This window comes from Lipotes vexillifer, unplaced genomic scaffold (genome assembly GCF_000442215.2).
Source record: "Lipotes vexillifer unplaced genomic scaffold, Lipotes_vexillifer_v1.1 scaffold456, whole genome shotgun sequence".
In the NCBI taxonomy this organism is placed as follows: domain Eukaryota; kingdom Metazoa; phylum Chordata; class Mammalia; order Artiodactyla; family Lipotidae; genus Lipotes; species Lipotes vexillifer.
The window spans coordinates 429,667-437,072 of NW_006789438.1; the positions used below are offsets into that span (position 1 = coordinate 429,667).

The 7,406-nt window shown below is 36.3% G+C and overlaps 1 protein-coding gene across 1 annotated transcript in view; it reads right to left on the reverse strand.

Moving 5' to 3' along the window:
• BBOX1 (gamma-butyrobetaine hydroxylase 1) overlaps nt 1-7,406 on the reverse strand; it is a 78,329-nt gene that overhangs the window by 11,967 nt on the left and 58,956 nt on the right. The gene's annotated exons all lie outside the window — the stretch shown is intronic.

Here is a 7,406-nt window from a genome sequence, read left to right on the forward strand (position 1 = left end):
AAGACCTAAATGTAAGGCTAGACACTGTAAAACTGTTAGAGGAAAACATAGGCAGAACATTCTGTGACATAAATCACAGCAAGATCCTTTTGGAACCACCTCCTAGAGAAATGGGAATGAAAACAAAAATAAACAAATGGGACCTAATGAAACTTCAAAGCTTTTGCACAGCAAAGCAAACCATAAACAAGATGAAAAGACAACCATCAGAATGGGAGAAAATATTTGCAAACGAAGCAACTGACAAAGGATTAATCTCCAAGATATACAAGCAGCTCAGGCAGCTCAATATCGAAAAAACAAACAACCCAATCCAAAACTGGGTAGAAGACCTAAATAGACTTTTCTCCAAAGAAGATATACGGATTGCCCACAAACATATGAGAGGATGCTCAACATCACAAATCATTAGAGAAATGCAAATCAAAACTACAATGAGGTATCACCTCACACCAGTCAGAATGGCCATCATCAAAAAATCTACAAACAATAAACGCTGGAGCAGGTGTGGAGAAAAGGGAACCCTCTTGTGCTGTTGGTGGGAATGTAAATTGATACAGTCACTATGGAGAACAGTATGGAGGTTCCTTAAAAAACTAAAACTAGAACTACCATACAACCCAGCAATCCCACTACTGGGCATATACCCTGAGAAAACCATAATTCAAAAAGAGTCATGTACCACAATGTTCATTGCAGCTCTATTTACAATAGCCAGGACATGGAAGCAACCTAAGTGTCCACTGACAGATGAATGGATAAAGAAGATGTGTACATATAGACAAAGAAATATTAGTCAGCCATAAAAAGAAACAAAATTGAGTTATTTGTAGTGAGGTGGATGGATCTAGAGTCTGTCATACAGAGTGAAGTAAGTCCGAAAGAGAAAAACAAATACCGTATGCTAACACATATATATGGAATCTAAAAAAAAAGTTTCTGAAAAACCTAGGGTCAGGACAGGACTAAAGATGCAGACATAGACAATGGACTTGAGGACACGAAAAGGGGGAAGGGTAAGCTGAGATGAAGTGAGAGAGTGGCATGGACTTATATATACTACCAAATGTAAAATAGATAGCTAGTGGAAAGCAGCTGCGTAGTACAGGTAGATCAGCTTGGTGCTTTGTGACCACATAGAGGAGTGGGATCGGGAGGGAGGGAGGGAGATGCAAGAGGGAGGAGATATTGGGATGTATGTATATGTATAGCTGATTCACTTTGTAATAAAGCAGAAACTAATACAGCATTGTAAAGCCATTATACTCCAGTAAAGCTGTTAAAAAAAAAAAAATCTCAATAGCTAAGTGTTTTTTTCTTTTCGTTTTTGTTTTTTTGCCTCTGATCTCTAGCCCTGAAGAGTCTGCAACCATATTGTGTCACAACAAAATGGTAATTTGTCATGGGGTTTTAAGGTAACTTTTTTTTTTAATTGTTATATTTAGCCCATTTATATTTAATGTCATTATTGATAAGGTCATGTTTAAATCTACAATCTTACCTTTCATTTTCTCTTTTTTCTTGAATTTTATTATGTTTTATTTTTTATAAAGCAGGTTCTTATTTGTTATCCATCTTATACATTTTAGTGTATGTATGTCAATCCCAAACCCCAATTCATCCCACCACCACCACCACCACCCTTGCTTTTCCCTCTTTTTGTCCATACGTTTGTTCTCTACATCTGTGTCTCATTTCTGCATTTCAAACTTGTTCAGCTGTACCATTTATTTAGATTCCACATATATGCTTTAATATATGATATTTGTTTTTCTCTTTCTGACTTACTTCACTCTGTGCAAAAGCTTTTAAGTTTCATTTGTTCCCATTTGTTTATTTTTGTTTTTATTTCCATTACTCCAGTGGGTGGGTCAGAAAAGATCTTGCTGTGATTTATGTCAAAGAGGGTTCTTCCTATGTTTTCCTCTAAGAGTTTTATAGTGTCTGGTCTTACATTTTGGTCTTTATTCCATTTTGAGCTAATTTTGGTGTATGGTGTTGGGAGTGTTCCAATTTCATTCTTTTACATGTAGCTGTTCAGTTTTCCCAGCACCACTTATTGAAGAGACTCTCTTTTCTCCATTATATTTCCTTGCCTCCTTTGTCATAGTTTAGTTGAGCATATGTGTGTGGGTTTATCTCTTGGGTCTCTATCCTGTTCCATTGGTCCATGTTTCTGTTTTTGTGCCAGTACCATACTGTCTTGATTACTGCAGCTTTGTAGTAAAGTCTGAAGTCAGGGAGTCTGATTCTTCCAGCTCCGTTTATTTCCCTAAAAACTGCTTTGGCTATTCGGGTCATTTGTGTCTCCATACAAATTTTAAGATTTTTTGTTTGAGTTCTGTAAAAAAAAATGCCATTGGTAATTTGATAGGGATTACATTGAATCTGTAGATTGCTTTGGGTAGTATAATCATTTTCACAATATTGTTTTTTCCAATCCAAGAACATGGTATATCTCTCCATTGGTTTGTATCATCTTTGATTTCTTTCATCAGTGTCTTATAGTTTTCTGAGTACAGGTCTTTTACCTTAATAGGTAAGTTTATTCCTAGGTATTTTATTCTATCTTTTGCAATGGTGAATGGGATTGTTTCCTTAATTTCTCCCTCTGATCTTTCGTTGTTAGTGTATAGGATTACAAGAGATTTCTGTGCATTAATTTTGTATCCTGCAAATTTACCAAATTCATTGATTAGCTGTAGTGGTTTTCTGGTGGCATCTTTCGGATTCTCGATGTATAGTATCATGTCACCTGCAACAGTGACAGTTTTACTTCTTCTTTTCCAATTTTTATCCTTTTATTTCTTTTTTTTCTTGATTGCCATGGCTAGGACTTCCAAAACTATGTTGAATAATAGTGGCAAGAGTGGACATCCTTGTCTTGTTCCTGATCTAGAGAAATGCTTTCAGTTTTTCACAGTTGAGAACGATGTTTGCTGTGGGTTTGTCGTATATGGCCTTTATTATGTTGAGGCAGGTTCCCACGGTTGGCCCACTTTCTGGAGAGTTTTTATCATAAATGGGTGTTGAATTTTGTCAAAAGCTTTTATTGCATCTATTGAGATGATCATATGGTTTTTATTCTTCAAGTTGTTAATATGGTGTATCACATTGATTGATTTGCGTATATTGAAGAATCCTTGCATCCATGGGATAAATTCCACTTGGTCATGGTGTATGATTCTTTTAATATGTTGTTGGATTCTGTTTGCTAGTATTTTGTTGAGGATTTTTGCATGTATATTTATGAATGATATTGGTCTGTAATTTTCTTTTTTTGTAGTATCTTTGTCTGGTTTTGGTATCAGGGTGATTATGGCCTCATAGAATGAGTTTGGGAGTGTTGTTTCCTCTGCAATTTTTTGGAAGAGTTTGAGGAGGATGGGTTTTGGCTCTTCTCTAAATGTGTGATAGAATTCTCCTGTGAAGCTATCTGGTCCAGGGCTTCTGTTTGTTGGAGGATTTTTAATCACAGTTTCAATTTTATTACTTGTGATTGGTGTGTTCCTATTTTCTCTTGCTTCCTGGTTCAGTCTTGTAAGGTTATACCTTTCTAATAATTTTTCCAGTTCTCCCAGGTTGTCCATTTTATTGGCATAGAGTTGCTTGTAGTAGTCTCTTAGGATGTTTTGTATTTCTGTGGTGTCCATTGTAACTTCCCCTTTTTCATTCCTAATTTTATTGATTTGAGTCCTCTCCCTCTTTTTTTTTTTTGTGGTACGCAGGCCTCTCACTGTTGTGGCCTCTCCCGTTGTGGAGCACAGGCTCCGGATGTGCAGGCTCAGCAGCCATGGCTCATGGGCCCAGCCGCTCCGCGGCATGTGGGAGCTTCCCGCACCGGCGCACGAACCTGTGTCCCCTGCATCGGCAGGCGGACTCTCAACCACTGTGCCACCAGGGAAGCCCAGTCCTCACCCTCTTTTTCTTGATGAGTCTGGCTAATGTTTTATCAATTTTGTTTATCTTCTCAAAGAACCAGCTTTTAGTTTTATTGATCTTTGCTATTGTTTTCTTTGTTTCTATTTCATTGATTTCTGCTCTGATCTTTATGATTTCTTTCCTTCTACTAACTTTGGGTTTTGTTTGTTCTTCTTACTCCAGTTCCTTTAGGTGTATGGCTAGATTGTTTATTTGAAATTTTTCTTGTTTCTTGAGGTAGGATTGTATTGCTATAAACTTCCCTGTTAGAACTGCTTTTGATGCATCCCAGAGGTTTTGGATCATCGTATTTTCATTGTCATTTGTCTCTAGGTATTTTTTGACTTCCTCTTTGATTTTTTCACTGATCTCTTTGTTATTTAGTAATGTGTTGTTTAGCCTTCATGTGTTTGTGTTTTTAACGTTTTTTCCCTGTAATTGATTTCTAATCTCATAGTGTCATTGCCAGAAAATATGCTTGATATGATGTCAATTTTCTGAAATTTACTGAGGTTTGATTTGTGACCCAAGAAGTGAGCCATACTGGAGAATGTGCCATGTGCACTTGCGAAGAAAGTGTAATCTGCTGTTTTTGGATGGAATGTCCCATAAATATCAATAAAATATATCTGTTCTATTGTGTCATTTAAAGCTTGTGTTTCCTTATTAATTTTCTGTCTGGATCATCTGGCCATTGGTGTAAGTGAGGTGTTAAAAGTCCCCCATTATTATTGTGTTACTGTTGATTTCCTCTTTTATAGCTATTACCATTTGCCTTATGTAGTGAGGTGCTCCTATGTTGGGTGCATATATACTTAGAATTGTTATATTTTCTTCTTGGATTGATCCTTTGACATTATGTAATGTCCTTCCTTGTCTCATGTAACATTCTTTATTTTATAGTCTATTTTAACTGATATGAGTATCGCTATTCCAGCTTTCTTTTGATTTCCATTTGCATTGAATATCTTTTTCCACCCCCTTACTTTCAGTGTGTATGTGTCCCTAGGTCTGAAGTGGGTCTCCTGTAGACAGCATATATATGTGTCTTGTTTTTGTATCCATTCAGCTAGCCTGTGTCTTTTGGTTGGAGCATTTAATACATTCACATTTAAGGTAATTATTGATATCTCTGTTCCTATTACCATTTTCTTAATTGTTTTGTTTTTGTTTTTGTAGGTCCTCTTCTCCTCTTGTGTTTCCCACTTAGAAAAGTTCCTTTAGCATTTGTTGTAGAACTGGTTTGATGGTGCTGAATTCTCTTAGCTTTTGCTTGTCTGTAAAGCTTTTGATTTCTCCATCAAATCTGAATGAGTTCCTTGCTGGATAGAGTAATCTTTGTTTTACGTTCTTTCCTTTCATCACTTTATATATATCATGCCACTCCCTTCTGGTTTGTAGAGTTTCTGCTGAAAAATCAGCTGTTAACCTTATGGGAGTTCCCTTGTATGTTATTTGTCGTTTTTCCCTTTTTGCATTTAATAATTTTTCTTTAATTTTTTTCAATTTATTTACTATGTATCTCAGCATGTTTCTCCTTGGGTTTTCCTGCCTGGGACTCTGCGCTTCCTGGAGTTGGGTGGCTATTTCCTTTCCCATGTTAGGGAAGTTATTGACTACAATCTCTTCAAATATTCTCTCCGGTCCTTTCTCTCTCTGTTCTCCTTCTGAAACCCCTATAATGTGAATGTTGGTGTGTTTAATGTTGTCCCAGAGGTCCCTTATGGTGTCTTCATTTCTTTTCATTCTTTTTTTTTTTTTTTTTTTTTTTTCTGTTTTGCAACAGTGGATTCCATAATTCTGTCTTCCAGGTCACTTATCTGTTGTTCTGCCTCAGTTATTCTGCTATTGATTCCTTCTAGTGTATTTTTCATTGCAGTTATTTTATTGTTCATCTCTGTTTGTTTGTTCTTTAATTTTTCTAAGTCTTTGTTCTTTAATTCTTGTAGGTCTTTGTTAAACATTTCTTGCATCTTCTCAATCTTTGCCTCCATTCTTTTTCTGAGGTCCTGGATCATCTTCACTATCATTATTCTGAATTCTTCTTCTGGAAGTTTGTCTATCTCCACTTACTTTAGTTGTTTTTCCTGGGATTTTACCTTGTTTCTTCATCTGGTACATAATCGTCTGCCTTTTCATTTGGTCTATCTTTCTGTGAATGTGGTTTTGTTTCACAGGCTGCAGGACTGTAGTTCTTCTTGATTCTGCTGTCTGCCCTCTAAGTTAACTTTTAAACAGTGAAAGCTGTCCTGTTAAAACTGGGAATCTCAGGAGCTATTTTATCTTTTTCCCACCTCAATGACCTACCTCTCAGTGTATGTTATTATGAACTAGGATTTATTTTTGACATGTGTCTTTCTCTCACACCATCATTCAGTCTGTCATGAAATTATGCTGTTTTGATATGCAAAATATATCCCCAAGCAGACCCTTCTCCATACTGCTGTTATCGCCACCTGGACCACTCATGTTCAAGTTACCCTTATCTCTGACCTCTCGTCGTGTAGGAGCTTCCAAGCTGGTCTTCCTGCTCCTGCCCTTGCTCTTGTACACTACATTCAGCACAGCAGCCATGGTGATCCACTTAAAATGTAAATGACTTTATATAAATATAGATGCCTCTCTTCTGGTCAAAATCTTCCAGCAAGCCCTTTTTTCACTAAGAATTAAAGCTAATGTTATTACAATGACTAGTAAGGCTCTATATAAACTTACCCCCACCTGGCCTCCTTTTGTAATACTATCCCCCCGTTGGCCTCATTGCTGTCCCTTGAACACACCGAGCATCTTCTTAGGGTTATCCCAGGAAATTTTCTCTAGCTGCTCATCTTCTGGAAAAACTCCCTCACTCCTTTAAGTTTTTGCTCAAATATCACCTACTCAGTAAAGCTTATCCTTGACACACTATTTAATGATAGAAATTTTATCCTCCCTAAGTCTTTGGCTCTACAGATTCCCCTATCCTGCCTTACTTTTCCTTTTTTCTTAAGCACTTAAAATGTTTTTATATTCATTGCAGTTTACTCATATATTTTAAAATTCCTAATTCTCCCCTCCCCTATTAGAAAGTAAGCTACATGAAAGCAGGAATCTTTGTTTTGTCCACTGATGTATCCCTAGCACCGAGAAGAGTGACTGGCTTCAGTAAATATTTGTTGAATGAATAAATGAAGATCATATGTGTATATAAGAAAGCTGAGTTAGTATACTGAGGATTTGATTATTTATTAAATGAGTTTATTTTCATATTATTTGGTTATTTCTCCTAAAAGAAGAATACACACTCAGTTATAAAATTGGAAAACACCCCAGCATTCATTAACTGAGGTTGGATTAAATAAAACATGTCCTAGAAACACAATGTAGGATAATTCTCATATAAGAGAATGAATGTGTGGCCCTTGTAGATACTTGAAAAATTATTGTGAAATAATGTTAAATGAAAAAAGCACACAAAACATTCTGTGTAGGGAACATATGAGTTT